Source organism: Mastomys coucha, unplaced genomic scaffold, assembly GCF_008632895.1.
Source record: "Mastomys coucha isolate ucsf_1 unplaced genomic scaffold, UCSF_Mcou_1 pScaffold13, whole genome shotgun sequence".
Taxonomy (NCBI): Eukaryota; Metazoa; Chordata; class Mammalia; order Rodentia; family Muridae; genus Mastomys; species Mastomys coucha.
The window spans coordinates 78,251,881-78,260,637 of record NW_022196895.1 but is presented as its reverse complement, the minus strand read 5'-3'; the positions used below and the strand labels follow the sequence as shown (position 1 = coordinate 78,260,637).

The 8,757-nt window shown below is 43.3% G+C and overlaps 1 long non-coding RNA gene across 1 annotated transcript; it reads right to left on the bottom strand.

Moving 5' to 3' along the window:
- Positions 1-3,313: 3,313 nt before the first annotated feature.
- On the bottom strand, positions 3,314-5,936 carry LOC116087421. The gene is made up of 2 exons (XR_004117431.1): positions 5,866-5,936; positions 3,314-3,589 (listed from the first exon to the last, which is right to left on the bottom strand). It is a non-coding gene; the product is annotated as an uncharacterized LOC116087421 (long non-coding RNA).
- Positions 5,937-8,757: the final 2,821 nt, after the last annotated feature.

Genomic DNA, 8,757 nt, shown 5'->3' with positions numbered 1-8,757 from the left:
TGACAGTTGCTTTCTGTGAAACCATGACAACAGCCTGGGTCATGGTACTTTTTTCCACGGCCATGGCCAAGTGCTTATGCTCTTGATTGCTGAAGTGCTTCCTCTTGCTGAGGTCCCTGCAGCTCTTATTTATAGTGTAGATCAGTGAGGAGATTGATACTAACTCTACGAAGCCTGTCATTTATTAGCCTATTCACTTTAAAGCATTATCATTTTTAAAAGTCCCTTCTTACAATTTGAGAGCTACTGGCTGTGAAAGAAGCCACAGACTGTGAATGAGCCAGGCTCAGCTAGCGATGCTCAGCAGTCACTGCCAGGTGCTCCTGCCATTCTCAGCCTTGGCCAGATGATTGTTGGCTGTTTTTTATTTGTTTGTTTTGGTACAGGTCTCCCGCCCCTGGTAGCTTGCCAGAAAGCTACCACGTAGATTGGGTTGGCTGGATAGAGAGCCTCAGGCACCTGCCTGATTCTGATTCCCTGATACTGGGTTATAAGCACCCATCATTAAGCTTGACTTTTATATGTATTCTGGGGACCAAGTTCAGGTCCTCATGTCATTTTTTTTCCAAATGAGCTCTCCCTTGGACCCTCAATAGCAATTTTAAAGATAAAACATTCTAACCCAATACAATTAAAAAAAATACTGATTTGATATGTGCTGAATCATGGTGGTAGGAAAATGTTGGAAGTCTTTCTCTGTAATTAAAACACTGTGTTTTTGTAAGAGCAGAAAGCTGTGTATGTGACACTAAGACCCACTGTCACTCATGATGGACAATAGTCTTAAATCTGAGTGGAAGGATCCAGACAATGTTCTTTGATATTACTTGGCATGTGTGCAAGGCAAAGGGCTCATGCTGCATGTTCAGAACCAAGGATAATCACAAGACACAACATGGGGAGTCCTGACAGAAGCACTAGGGACTCATTCCTCCTTTGATTTTGAATTAGATTTTGCTTGTCACACACCTAGAAACCTTTTACTGATGCCACAGTTTTCTCGATTCCCTATATTCAGTTATGACCCCCTATGAGCTCGTGACCCACAGTTAAGAATCTGAGCCCTGGGACATCCTCCCAAAGGAAAGGGGAAGAGAACTTTTCATGAAGTATAAGCAGAAAAATGCACACTGGAGTGTCAAGGTGGGCACAGTAGAAAGAACAAAGAATCAGGGGCCCCAGGGCTTTAAGGGTTAAAGCTTGTACTGAAATGAGGGTGAGAAATGAGATTTTCCAGGATGACATGAGCCTTGAGGGTAAAATGTGTGCTTTACCTTCTCCAGGGAATGGAAGAAGAAATAAGCAGCCCTGTCCCATGATTGATGGTTTGTCTTTGTAGTTAGCAATGGCTGTTCCATGCAGCCTTTTGATGTCTACTCCCAACTGTCAACTTGAGTGCATCTAGAACTAACTAAACCCCAAATTGCAGGGGCACTCCTGTGAGGTGTTTTCTTGATCACATTACTTGAAGCAGAAAGACTCAGTGCCCTAAATATGGGCAGAACCTTCTGGTAGCAACCCAGATGGAAGACGTGGGAGGAGGACACTTTGCTTTTGGCCAGCCCACCCTCACTCTTGCTGACAAGTTAATTTTCCTGTTGTTGAGACATACCCTTGCCAATATTAGAACTAACTTCTTTGGAATTCAAAGGAGACTAAAGACTAGAGACTAGCAGCTCTCTAGGAATCCTCCCTCACTGGGGCTGCTGGGGACATCCAGTCTCAAAAAGTGACGATCTTCTGATTCTTGGCCTCTCTAGTGTGAGACAGTAATTGTTGAAATACCTATACATAAGTACATACATACATACATGCATATACACATACACATGAGATTTATCAACATAAGATGATTATATTTTTATCTATCTTTATCATCTCTATCTCTATATGTATTTCTGTGTACCTATCTATCATCTACCCATCCATCTATTCATTCACTCTTCCATCTACCTACCTACCTATCTCTATCATCTATTTCTATGTCTACCTTGATATTCTATCTATCTATCTATCTATCTGTCTGTCTGTCTGTCTGTCTGTCTGTCTGTCCGTCCGTCCGTCCATCCATCCATCCATCTATCTACCTCTGCCTCTGCATCTACATGTATATTTGTATCTATGTGCCCCATGTCTCTCTATTCTAGCAGTCCTATTCCTCTAGAGAATTCTGACTAATACATGCCTAAAGCTTAGGATGGGTGTTTGTGGAAAGAGGCAGTTGACCACATTGATTACCACGAGTTTATCTTTTGGCTTTTGTTAGCATTGGGCCAGGAAGGCACAGCTGATGGTTGGTGTTATTGCCATCTGCTTATCCCTTTCATTTGTGGCCAGCTTAGGCTTGAGCCCCTCCTCCTGTTTGTTTTAAGTCAAGCAGTGACTGGCAGTTTGAAGACTGTCTACTAACACGCTAGTGTTTGGAAGCTGGAATCAGGTTCTGAGACCCTTCATCCTCTCCCATTTCCTAATCCTTGCCCACTCTGACACAGTATTCCATTTTCTGAATCCCATGAGGTATGCACATCATCAAATGTCACGGAACAATGAGCCTCTCTTGCTCTTGCTTCCCACTGGGCTCTGTAACATCCCAGTTTAATTTTGGACTTGCCTCATATACAGCCTCCAGTACATTTGGTAATATTTAATGGACCACATCACAGGATAGGATAAAATACACACTGTCCTTGTGTTATACCATAATGCACAATTGGATATATAGACAATACTTTGTATGCTGTATGCACTAATGTATGCACTAATTCCTCACTTAGCTCAGAGACTAAAATTAAAAGGGGGCTTGCCCTGTCAGAATCTTTTGTGGCATTAAAACCTGGATTCACAGGATCCAATGGCAACTACTCACCCAAAAATGCACTGCCTCTGAGCTACACTATCAGCCTGCAGTGTAAATTTAATAATGGCATTTATTACTCTTTCATTTTCAATCTTAGACTATATACACGTTTGGGTGCTCTTGAGCAATGTGCCTTATTTCCTTAACTGTTCTTTGTATTACAGCACAAGAAGGAAAATGTTTAGGACAAGAGCAAGCAGAGTGTCCATGGGACCAACAGTCCTCCTTGTGTGCCTCCTTGTGCAGGCTCGCCAGACACTGTACTTGCTCTGCCATCATTTGACTTTCCAGCTTCCCTGGAGCCTCCACATGAAGCCAAGGCTCAGAGAGCCATGTGTCATGGACCACAGCTCCAGATGAGCATCGAAGCGGGGAAGAGTTAATAACTGGATGACCCCCAAATCTCATTACTGTCAGGTCAGGAGAATATTACAAATGACAAATGAAATTCACAAATGACATTTCAAAGATATCTTCTTAACCCAATTTAAGTGCATGCCGTTGAGATTAGCTACATATGCCCATGAATAAAGAATCTAATTACTGTAGCTAGACAAATTAAATGTTTCTGGAGGCAGCAATCTTTTCCTCCTTCCTTCCTGGGACAGAGAAGAAGGTTGGTCTTGTAGAAAGCAGGGACTGACGCTGAGCCATTAGGCAGAAGGGGCTGACAGACCTTTCTGTTCCTGTCATTTCTGGTGAAGCCTGTCTTGATTCACTGAGTGGTCATCTCTGGAACAGCAATGTAAAAGCATAGCATCAGGGCTGGAATGTTTCCCTCCCAGGGCATGTTCTAATGGCATTGTCCTTCCTGTTTTTTAACGATGCTATTGGTACTTGGTGAGAACAGACTTAGGAGGTCTGAATGGTTCTGCTGAGGTGCATACTAAAATCCATCACACATTTCCCAGGGCCTTAGTGACTAATTGATACGTTTATTAAAAAATTTAAATGGTAACTGGGTAGGCTGCATCGTTGAAGTATCAGAACTCAAATAACAGTCATTTTCAAGGATTCAAATCTGTCTGAGTGTGAGACCGGCCAGAGCACCATGGTGAGTCTCTCAAAGCCTCCCTCCTCAAGCTTTAAAAATATGAAGTGGGGATGGTGAGATGGCTCAGTGGTAAACGTTCTTCCTTCCATGCCTGATGACTTGAGTTTAATCCCTGGGTGCACACTGTGGAAGGAAAGAACCAACTTTCCCAAGTTGTTCTCTGACCTCCACACATGTGCCATGGCACGGGCATTTCCCTCTTCCCCCAACTTCCTGATACATGCACATAAAATACAATAAATAAATAGAAGCAGGGAGACCTCCATGAGTTTTAGATCATCAGGGATATACAATGGGATTTCAAAAGAAATGTTAGCAAATACATCCAATGTGATAAAAATTTAAAAGCTGTGTAGAAACATGTCAGGAGTCCCCTCAAATGCACTTAGGACACAGTCCTACGGTCTGTGTTTCTTTCCCTTGGGGTGTGTTCCCACTTATTCTTTATCCAACTATGTTGCCTTTCTTGCTCCATTCCTCAGTATTTGTTTTAGTCAATGTCTTGGGACAACCATGAGGAGCAACCACAAGGAAAGCACACAAGGCCTTGTTTAACGACTCCATTATCTCAAAAGTATGTGAATGTGGGCATGTCTGTGGGCATGTGCACATGAGTGCAGGAATCTGAAGAAGCCAGAGGCCTGGAGCTGGAGTTACAGGCAGTGGTGAGCTGCCTCATGTGGATTTAAGAAACCAAACTCTGGTCTTCCATAAGAATAGCCAGCACTCCTGGCCACTGAGCTATCTCTCCAGCCATGATAATAAGCTTTATTTGTCAACTGCACACAGTGTAAAATCACTTGGGAAGAGCTACTCAGTGATAGATTGCTTAGATGAGGTAGGCTTGTGGGCATGTCTTTGGGGGATTGCTTTGATTATGTTAGTAGATGTGGGATGAGTCAGCCTACTGTGAGCAGCACCATTCCCTAGGTTTGGGACACTGTATCTGAGTAGAGAAAGTGAGCTGACTAGCAGGCATACACATTTCCTTTCTACTCTTGATTGAGGATATGACCACTAGGAGCTTCAAGCTCCTGCCATCTTGACTCCCTGCTATGCTGGATAGTAACCTGGAGCTGTGAGCTAAAATGAACCCTCTCTTCCCTGAGTTGTCTTTGGACAGGGCATCTTGTCACTGTGACAGAGGTGACAGTAGGGCCCTTAGGATTGATTTCGCTCAGATGGGAGTTTGCTGTATTCTATTTCTGTAGAAGAATCTTCACGTCAACCTCTCTGTTCCTGGGTCATACAAAGAACCAGTCATTTGCTGTTACTTTCGTGTTTACCCTGTGGTCTTAGTGACATATGCTTGCCCTCCCTGTGCATTAGAAGGCTTGTGTGATGAAGGCAAAGAGCATCAGAATGGGAAAACCCAGAAGCTTACAAGTGACAATGGCCTCTTGAGAAACTTACAAGTGACAATGACCTCTTGTTTTCTACTAGGAAAGTCTGTCTGTGAAGGCCAATATTTGGTTAATAACTGTCTGTGCTTTCTAGATATGTCACAGATATTTACATAATAATTTTTTCTTTTCTACTTTTATTCATTATTCTGAGATAGAGTCTCACTATTAGCTTGGGCTGGCTTCAAATTTGTGAAACTTGTGATCCTTCTGCCTCCACCTCAGAAGTGCTAAAATTACAGCTGTATGCCTCCCAGCAGAGCGCCTCCCAGTGGCCTCTCCCTCTGAAGTGTTGGGATTACAGCTGTGTGCCTCCCAGTGGCCTCCCCCTCTGAAGTGCTGGGGTTATGTAGCGTCTGCCTCGACCGGCAAGAAAAACACAACCCGAGCTCTTCCTTTTTTTTTTTTTGGTTTTTCGAGATAGGGTTTCTCTGTGTAGCTTTGGCTGTCCTGGAACTCGCTCTATAGATCAGGCTGGCCTCGAACTCAGAAATCCGCCTGCCTCTGCCGCCCAAGTGCTGGGATTAAAGGCGTGAGCCACCACTGCCCACCTCAGGAACCTTTTTTAACAGTCTTTTCCCTCCTGCTACTCCTGCTTCTCCTGCCTCCGGGGAACCGTTACTTAAGCCCCGCCTTCTGGCCCTACCCTTGGCCGTTAAGTACTCCCAAGCTTAGCCAATCCTAATGGGCCACGTGGCAGAAGCGGATAGGTCACCAAATGCAGAAGCAACCAATGGCAGCAAGCTTAGCCAAATGAGGGCTTGTTTATGAGACTGCTTGCTCTCTGGATGGCCGGGCGCAGCTGAAGCGGCTCTCCACAGGGTTACAGCTCTGTGCCTCCCAGCTGTGTGCCTCCCAGTGGCCTCCCCCTCTGAAGTGCTGGGGTTACAGCTGTGTGCCTCCCAGCTGTGCGCCTCCCAGCTGTGTGCCTCCCAGCTGTGTGCCTCCCAGTGGCTTCCCCCTCTGAAGTACTGTGATTACAGCTGTGTGCCTCCCAGCTGTATGCCTCCCAGTGGCCTCCCCCTCTGAAGTGCTGGGATTATAGCTGTGTGCCTCCCAGGTTATTCTTCCTTTTTGTCTAAGCCAGTTTCCTCACATAGGTTAGTTTTTGTTTTTTAAAATCGTTATCTCTTGGAATTCTACAAGCTTGTTATAATTTTATTCCATCCTGTTGTAATTAAAATATTTGCTTAAAAGCATCTCTGAGATACCCCAAATGGTAGTATAAAAAGGTTGCAGAGAAGGTTGATGCAGTTGCTCCCAGCTGGAGTCTCATTCCCCGGGAGTCTGAGGCAGGAGTGTCAAGGAGAGTTTGAAACCAGCCTGTGTTATAGGGAAGATATGGCCAATGGCTACAAACTGAGATGCTATCTCAAAACAAAATGAAAGCAAACATACAAACAACAACAACAACAGCATCTGCCAAACCAGAAACCAAGTATAAATAGGATTTGGGGCAAAAATGATGGCTTCCTCCTCAGCTGGTGCTCTTGGAAGCAGAGCTCAGCTTTTTTTCTACTTTTCAGTCTGATGGAAGGTGGCTTGAACTCCGAATCACACATCTATGACTTAAAAGCATTGCAGCTTCAGAAAAATTTCTATCAATTCTCTGATTGACAGGTGAATATTTGACTTGTGTAGACTTTCTGGCCTGATATTTGATTATGCTACTTTACCAAGACTGCAACTTAAAGTCTTTATTCCTGCCTTATACGCCATCCCTTTTACAATAGACTGAGATATCACTGATGTATTATAATAGTCACCCCTTTAAAGACCACAATTCAGTAGTTATTGCTCATTCAGAGTTGTACAAATGTTACTAATCCCTAGTTACAAACTCTCTTTATGCTGGAAAGAAATTCTCTACATGGAACATTCTCTCCTTTGCTCCCTGTAGGCCCTGCTTACCACTAAGCTTTTTCCTGTCTCTGTGGATTATAGTTTATGGCCTTCTGTTTCTGGCTTTGCCCATGGCATAGAGCTTGCGTGGTTCATTGTCTTGTGTCTGCCTTCCCTTCTTTGACCTTCCAGACAGTACTCCATAGTGTGGGTGTGTTATACTTGGTCTATCTGCCTCCACCTCTCAAGTGCTGAGATTAGAGCTGTATGCCTCCCAGATTTATACTCTCGTGGGTGTTTGGAATAATGATGTTATGGATATTAATGTGTAAGATTTGTGTGGACATAAATTTTCAATTTGTATAGGAGTAGAATTCTTGGGTCATATGGGAATTATACATTTAACTTGTAAATTAACTTTCCAAAATGGCGGCAACAAATTAACAGCAACATGTGGCTGTTGCAACTCCTCTACATCCTTATCCCCACTTAGGGCTTTTAATAACAGCCATCCATGTGTGAGATGTAGTATCTCAGTGAGGTTGGTTTGCCCTTTCCTGATGGCCAAGACCAGCCTGAGCTTAGCCTTTTGTCTTATTAGCTGTTTTCAAATTTTCATTTGAGAATTGTCTGCTTGCAGCCTTTGCCCACTTTAAAAACTGGGTTGTCTTTTTACTAGGGAATTGAAAGAGTTCTTTATAAATTGTTGATTCTTGGCTTGCTGGGATTTATGAGTTGTAAATACTTTTTCCCATCCTCTAAGCTGTCCCTTCATTTTCGAGTGAAGTGTAAAGGGGAGTTTTGGAGTGGTAAAATTTGCTATGTTAGTTGTGTTGGTCTCACCACTACATCTCTTAAAAGCTCATAATATTCCAGAATGAAAAGGGTGAATTTTCATGTATGTAATTTATCATGCAATAAAGCCAACATTAAAACAATGAAAACAGGAAGAAGTAATTTCTTGATTTCTATTTCCTCTTCTATACAAACTTGGTTGCTTTGCATCCAGTAGAAAGCTGTACACACACACACACACACACAAACACACACACACACATCTCACCACAAACACACACACACACACATCTCACCACATACACACACATACACACACACACACATCTCACCACATACACACACATGCACACACACACACATCTCATCACACACACACGTGTGTGTGCTAGATGTATGTATGTATGTATGTATGTATGTATGTATGTATGTATCTGTGACATATAAGTGTGATTCACAAGTGGTACCTGTGTATATGTGTGTAAAGTGTATATGAGTGGTGTGTATGTGTGTGGTATGTATGTGGTATATGTGTGTAGTGTGTGTACGTGAGTCTATGTCAGTACTAACCTTGGTATATGTGCATGCAGATGCCAGAACAGGATATAAGGTGTCTGTTCTATGACTCTTCTTGGATTCTTGATAAAGAGTCACTCACTGAACTGGAGCTATGCTGGAGTGCAGCAAGCCCAGGAAGCTGCCAGGAACCCCATACTAGCCATCTTTGAGGCCGCCCATGTGTGTGCTTGTATTTGAATGGATGACTGGGATATGAACTCAAGTTCTCATGCCTGTGAAATGATCAC